This window comes from Brassica napus, chromosome C2, assembly GCF_020379485.1.
Source record: "Brassica napus cultivar Da-Ae chromosome C2, Da-Ae, whole genome shotgun sequence".
NCBI lineage: Eukaryota > Viridiplantae > Streptophyta > Magnoliopsida > Brassicales > Brassicaceae > Brassica > Brassica napus.
In genome coordinates this window covers 11,202,087-11,209,547 of record NC_063445.1, presented here as the reverse complement: position 1 = coordinate 11,209,547, position 7,461 = coordinate 11,202,087, and the positions used below count along the sequence as shown (strand labels likewise).

General features: G+C 34.9%; 1 long non-coding RNA gene across 2 annotated transcripts; it reads left to right on the top strand.

Annotated features, from left to right (window-relative positions):
• Nucleotides 1-1,581: 1,581 nt before the first annotated feature.
• LOC106379283 lies at nucleotides 1,582-3,277 on the top strand. Of its 2 annotated transcripts, none has more exons than XR_001275952.3 (2): nucleotides 1,582-2,654; nucleotides 2,984-3,277. It is a non-coding gene; the product is annotated as an uncharacterized LOC106379283 (long non-coding RNA). The 2 variants fall into 2 exon arrangements; XR_001275951.3 differs by having other exon boundaries at nucleotides 1,582-2,658.
• Nucleotides 3,278-7,461: the final 4,184 nt, after the last annotated feature.

Genomic DNA, 7,461 nt, shown 5'->3' with positions numbered 1-7,461 from the left:
CTTGATTGGCTAATAAAGTATCTTTTATAGAAACTAAAATAAAATCTAAAAATCTTGATAGAATAAAAAATAATTTTTGGAAAAACAGAAACCAAAAAATATTTTTAAAAACTACAAACAATAAACCCCTTAGTATTTCAAATATTTTGTGTAAACAAAATTGTGTTGCAGTAAAACACTTTAGAATCGCCGGATCAATCCTCTATTGCGGACCGAATTAGCAGTGGGAAAATTTTATTAAAATAGGCCAAATTTTATCTTAAAATGAAAGATATAGGCCAATTGTTATGTAACTAATAGTCTTAATGCATCTTCTTATTACGCATGTGGTGTTTCATTTTGCATATTCTCTAGCATTACCTCCTGCAATAGATAAATCAATTGAATATCTTTACAATCAATCTTGTATTCTTCTTTAAACATCTTGTGGTAATCCTTCATACGACAAATCATCCACTAAAGTAAGCAATTTATTCTCTTTCGTTTGATCAACCGAAAAGTGTCATTTAATTCTTCAGTTTCCAGTCACCAAAAACTATATATGTATAATGTATACAACATATTCCTACATATAAAATTTGATTATAAATCAAATTGAGTAACTCTCGAAGTAAAACTTCATAAAACTGTTTCTCCTAAGAACTTTTCGAAACAACTATGCACATAAACTCTACCAAACAACCATCATAAGGCATAACTGATGTAATAAGATTTTCATCATAACTTTCTATGAAAGCTTTCCCAAACAACTATACATGAAATGAAAAATAATCAAACACAACTTTTCATAATCACTTTGCAGAAAATCTTGTCAAAACAACTATAATAATGTAGCCAAAACTAGATCCGTCAATATCTGCAAATATTTGCCCTATTTTGTTAATATTGGTTTGCTTTTTGAAATTTCCTGTATAGTTCAAAAAGGTTTAATATTTGTGCTCAATTGGGGGAGGGGGGGGGGGTAAAATGTTAGAGTCATTCACACTCTAAGGCAGTTTACAAGTTTTATTAACGCTTGTTGGGGTCAAAACCGGTCACGACGGAATCAATGCCTGAAAGTTCCCGGTAAATCAACTCTCGATCGATCCTTGAAAACTAGACATTCCCGAAAAACGGTTAATCAAGTAAAAGACAGTTTTTCACGGATGCGAACCGAGGAATGTCGAGAAGAGGACCAGTCTGGATGAGGTCTCGATCGTAAGCGATGACCATCTCAACCGAGGTCACCTCTCCCCTGGGCGAGGATGACCCGCGCCGAGGTCACCTCGCCCATGGGCGAGGACCGACCTCCTGTCCCGAAACCGTGCATCCTCGTCTAAGTTCCCGTAACACAATCCTCGGGCCCTTGGACGCAATACCCATGTCTCGTCTCGCTTAGGATTATCAAAGAAAGACTTCAGGAAAAGTTATAAAAACTTGGTGGTCGAAATGGATTCCTGCATGCCGTATAAAACGACTATGGTTAGCTTGAACACCAGTTGCCTTAACTATACGGGGAATTGGAATCCTTTCGGAAAAATCAACGGCTGTTTCTTATGAAAAACCGTAAAAACGTCGAAGTCCCAAAACGGCCCAAAAGGGGCCTGAACAGCGGCTAAACAACCCACTTACGATTTTAGAACAGGATTGAGCCTAAGGCTGATATGACGGTCTGTGTTTTATTCGCAGGAAAAGATAAATGTCAAGTTTCCGAAGATAATCATGAAGGGTGACGAAAAATGGAAAAACCCGTCTCGCGATGAATCCGGCCCAGGAAAATGTGCAAACCGACCTAGAGAGAGTATATGAGGATGGCTTAAGGCGATGAGCAGAGGAGAGCTTTCTCAGAGCAAACTTAATACTTAGAGCAATTTATGCATTTTTCCGTTTTTACTATCGAGCTGCGACTCGACTAGGTTAGAACTTAGGTGGCTAGACTAGCGAACGTACCGACAGCTCTCATGGCTTAGGATCTTACCTGTTGTTCACGTTTAAACGCGAATTCGGAAATAAGACCTCGTTGTTCTCTTTTCGCTCTTTTACGATTTATTACTTTCGACTCTTTCATATTGATTGTGTTGTGCGTGGCCCAGCAGATAACCGGGACCTTCAGAGAATGCTAGGTTAGCTTAGCTTTCTTCCGATTAACAAATTTTGATGGTGTGAATTCCGGTTCCCACAACGCTCTAACGCAGTTTTTGGGTGAAAAGACTAAAAATGCCTTCTTAAAAGCGTAACCGGTGAGTTGAATTTTAGTTAGGATATTTTTATTTAGTTGGATTTCAAAATTTTAAAAGAGAAACTAGTGGTGGACCCAAAAATGATTAAACATGACTTTATATAACTACTAGGGTCCACTTCTTTACATCTTCTCGGCTTCTTACTTTTTTTTTTTTCTTCAGATCTGGTTTTTTTGTTGTCCTTTGGTAGATGACGAAGATGAAGAATAAAATGAGGACAGAGAGACGACGACAAAGACAGCGGCAACAATGAGGACATAGACGATGACAACGCCATAGCACCATGATTCCACAAAGCTCTCGGCGGAGCTCCGCTAACGTCTCCATCACCTTTCACCCCCGGTGGACGATCTGTCTTCTTCTGATATGGAAACTCGGTTCAACCAGAAAACAATCGCTGACATGCTCCTCCGCCATGATGAGCTCTTCAGATTCGTATGTAAATCTCTAATTCCATATTATTGTGATTCAAGAAACTTTATTGCCTCCTCCTTATTGCCTCCTCTCTTCGAGATCACTCATGGTAACCATATTCTCGTTAGACGTTCTGTTTGTGTGTTCACTGCTTCTTGTGAAAGTTAGTTTCTTTTTTATGTAATGGTCAGAATCAAATTGGTTTGGATCTTGTTCTGAAGCATCAATATTGGATCTTTCTATCAAATTGTGTTCTTTCAGATTTGGTCTTTTTTTTGCCCAACTGTATGAAAGACTCTCAATTTTTATGTCGTTTAACAAGTTTGCATATTTTTGTTTTTATTTTGCAGGCTTTGCAAATCTATCATTTACATGTTGGATCTCAATAAAGATCTTCATTTTGTGCTGCTGATTTGCTTGTGATGCTATGGAAATCATCAGGGAAACTAGGTGTTCTTGCTCCCCCTGTAAATTTACTTATTAGGACACTCCCATGTAGATATCACACCTTATATCTTGTGCTTTTAAATGTTTTTGTTCTGGTTTTTTCTGTTACAGCTTTTTGATATTATGTGTATATGAATGCTTTGAACATTTGCAATACCATATTTGCATTTTTAAAAACCAAAATTGTTACCCGCATAGACTATCCATGTGTACATTATATTCCAACAGTACATGTGTACATTATATTCTGACAGTACATGTGTTCACCTAATTTGTATTGTACACCTAAATAATCGTGTACATACATTTCTTAAACACGTTTTTTTTGTTTTTTTTTCATCTAAAAAATCAAGCTTCTGCAATGTCCGTAACTCACGCCACTCTTAACACATTAGACACAATGTTTAAACAATGTACATAAGAATTTTCTAGTCTTTTTGTTGCCTAATGTTCCATACATCAATAATTAGAGTTCTTTTGATGTACAAATGTACTATGAATATGACATTGTATACACATTTCATCCATTGTACTTGTGTACACATTTCACAAATGCACTATGACATTGTGTACACATGAATATCAAACCCATTGTACTCGTGTACACATTTCAAAAATGCACTATGACCTTGTGTACACATTTCACCCATTGTACTCGTGTACACAAATATGATGTACAAATTCACTATGAATATATAACTGTATAAACATACTATTAAGGTTTTACAAAATGTACATAAGAAATGAAAGTAAGATTTTAAAAGCAATTTGCTGTGTACATTACCATATACACAAATATTTCATTATCCACATGTATATTTATTAACTTGTACAATAATATATGAATATCAAATAATTTTACTGTTTTTATGTACATAAACATTAAAAATGTAGGCCTTCTAACCTAGAGCAGTACCTATTTACAAAAAAATATGTACACCGATTTATTTGTACATTGCTCAAGTTGTTATTTTGGTTTTTATAGGTTTTAGTTAGTTTCTCAAAAATAAAGACAAATCACATGTGTACATTTGTAAATTGCTCAAATTATCACATATGATAAAAATGAATATTTGGTACTACATTTAGATCATTTATACTAGTCATCCATAGTATACTGTCCAAAATCATTGAATTTCTTTTGAAATTTTGGGTTTGCTTCAATGATATTTGCAAATTAAACATCTGAGGTATAAGCGAAAATAAAACAAAATGGCAGGAACCAATGTTTCAAAATCTGAATATTTATTTGGTTTGGATTGCACAATTAAAAATTTCGGGACAAATTTGTGAACAGACTTGAACAGAAAAGAAGTTTAAATAAATTGGAGAATAAACAAGTGTTGAAGGACCAGATGTGCAAATAATCAAAGGTTCACCATTGTTGAACCAGTGAAGCTTTTTTTTTCAATCTGCGACTAAAGTAACGACGAATCTGGCGGCCACAACTCTAGGCCTGAGCTTGACGGCCATGGTGGCAGTAGAGCTATGTTGTAATAGAGCTCGTGGTTTAAGGTTGCCGACAACGGAACTCTCGTTGGGAAGAAATAACGGCTGTTCACAGAGGAAGACAAAGATGATTAAGGTTACAATTTTCAATCGTGAAGTAGGAGTGCTTACGAGGTATAAATAAAATTTTTTTATTGCAAATAAAACATCTGAGGTATAAGAAAATAAGATACTAGAAAGAAGAAAGTGATTTTTTTTTTTTAGATCTAGTTATTAGAAAATAAGATAGGAGAAAGAAGAAGAGTGAAAAAGATGAAACTGGTAATGATTTAACTAGTGAGTAACTGATTTAGTTAGGAATCATGGAAGAAGTGAAAAAAAAGTGTCTTAGTAGAACAAACTGACTTATTGTGTTAATAAAAACATAAAACTGTCTTTTCAATGTAATTCTTTCAAAATGTTAAACGAACTCATAAAAAAAGCCTCTAAAAAGGTAATCTTATCCCTAGCATCGGGTCCATTATTGTCCAATCGGGGAAATGACTGATGTGAGACTTTAAGTGATCCAGTTAGTTAGAGAAGTGTTCTAGTTTGATACTTCGGGGATCAAATGTAATGCCGGTCTGGTATGGTATGATACCTTGTCCTATGTCGAGAATTTTGATCTTCGCATGATATACTAAATTTTGATTCGTATGGGTGTGTTTCAAACCACAATTTACTTTGTAGAGATAGCGTAATCCTATTACGATCCCATTTAACTTGCATAGTCGAGAAGATACTCTGCAATAGGTTTGTTTCGCTCTGGTATCAAAGTGCACATAAACCCAATAGGATTGTCTCCATAATGCAGGCCCATGATCGTTATGCTATATTTTATTTGTCAAGAGTAATTTTGCTCTGTTTTCTAGTTTTCGACCCATTGTATATTAGGGACCGAAGTTCCGCATCAAGTATTGGAAGGGATCATTCTTAATATATAAGATAGATGGGTCACTCCTCTTATCACCAATTGGTTTTAGGTTGGAAGCTCATCTAGCTTAACATGGTATCAGAGCCCGATCCACGCAGTCCAATCCAATCCACATCGATCTAGTCCAAAGTTGGCCCATCGATCCTTACCCAAACATTCCGAGATTGACGCTCAAAGAACCATCATCTCGAAAGGGCATATTAGGGACAAAAGTCTCACATCGAGTATTGGAAGAGATCATTCTTAATATATAAGATAGATGAATCACTCCTCTTATCACCGATTTGTTTTAGGTTGGAACCCATCTGGCTTAACATTGTTTTCTTCAATTATATTAGTTTATTATTTGTGAATAGATCTTATTCTTTGAATATGGAGTTTCATCAAATACTAATGAATAACAATAGATAAAAACGGTGGACGTTGGGTTGGAAAATCAGCATTGTTACTTAGTGAGGTACGTGTTTCAAACTGCCATTCATTCTGATTCTATATAGAAGGAAAGAAACCGTAGGCGACATGGAGATCCAAATTCGACACCTACGACACTTAAAAAGTATTGATAAATCATAAATAACCGTTTGAAAGTAAGCTTGGGATACAATAAATATGCACGGTTTCTAAGCCTCTGTGATTCGGCATAAGAACATGGGATCGTTTGTAAAATCTCTGAAATATGCACGGTTATTTCTTGATAGATAGAACCAGTACACTGGTTCGATGAGTTGTGGTTTTGACGATACGGACAACGATTGAGAGACGAATACGAATGGCGAAGAATATTTATGTTTTCACATGAAAAGCGAGTGAAATGGAAATTAGGAGAGGGAGACGACAAGTGGAAGCTTACGTTCCAAAAGTGAGACACGTAACTAAAGAGTTGTAAGAAGACGTGTGGTGAAAGTACTCTCATCTTCACAAATATGTTTTGGTTTTATCTTCACGTGCTTTGTCCTATCCTACGTGTCCATCTAATCAGTTCGGTTCGTCCAAATCATTTTAAAATCAAATAATCGTATCAGATCTTATCTACCATAAAGGAGGTGAGGTCCATTTCCGTTTTAAGGATTTTTTATTTGAATTATTACCAACGATCAAAAGTACTTTTTGATAATGTATAGTTAGGTTTAAAGACACCGCTAGTTGGTGACCAGTGACCATTACATGTCTTAGGGATGTGCGTTCGGATACCCATTCGGATTTGATTCGGGTTTCGAGTTTTCGGGGTAAAAAATTTCAGCATCATTCGAATATTTCTAAATTTTGGTTTGGGTCTTTGCAGGTTCGGTCCGGATTCGGATAACTCATTTAAATGATTTTTAAAATTTTAAAATTCACTATATACTGTAAATTTCTAAAATCTATAAACAAAATAATATATTACATATAAATTTGAATAACATATGTCAAAATACCTAAACTTAACATATAAATTAGTTTGGTTTGAATATTTAGATAAAAAATTAATATATATCTGAAATATTTTAGGTGTTTTGAGTATATTTTAGCTATTTTAGACATTTACGTTTAACTATTTGTAATATATGTTCAAGTATTTTAGACAACTTAAAAGTATCTTATATATTTTGGATGTTTTTAATATACATTAAATCTAAAAATAATTAATATATTTAGGTATATAAATCTATTTCGGATACATTCGGGTACCCGAAATACTTTGGTTCGGGTCGGGTTCGGTTTCGGTTTTCTAGATACTGAAATTTTGAACCTGTTCGGATATTTAATAAATTTCGGTTCGGATTTAATACTATTTTCGGATCGGATTCGGTTTTTTTTTTCCAGCCCTATCATGTCTAGTTTCTAAATTTTACCTGTCCAACCGAGTTGATGGATCCGACACCCAACTGTGATTTTTTTTTTTTTCGTCAAGGTTTTTTTTTCTTTAATATTGCATAACAAAGAAACAAAAGCCCGAACCCAACAGAACTGGATCCGGGC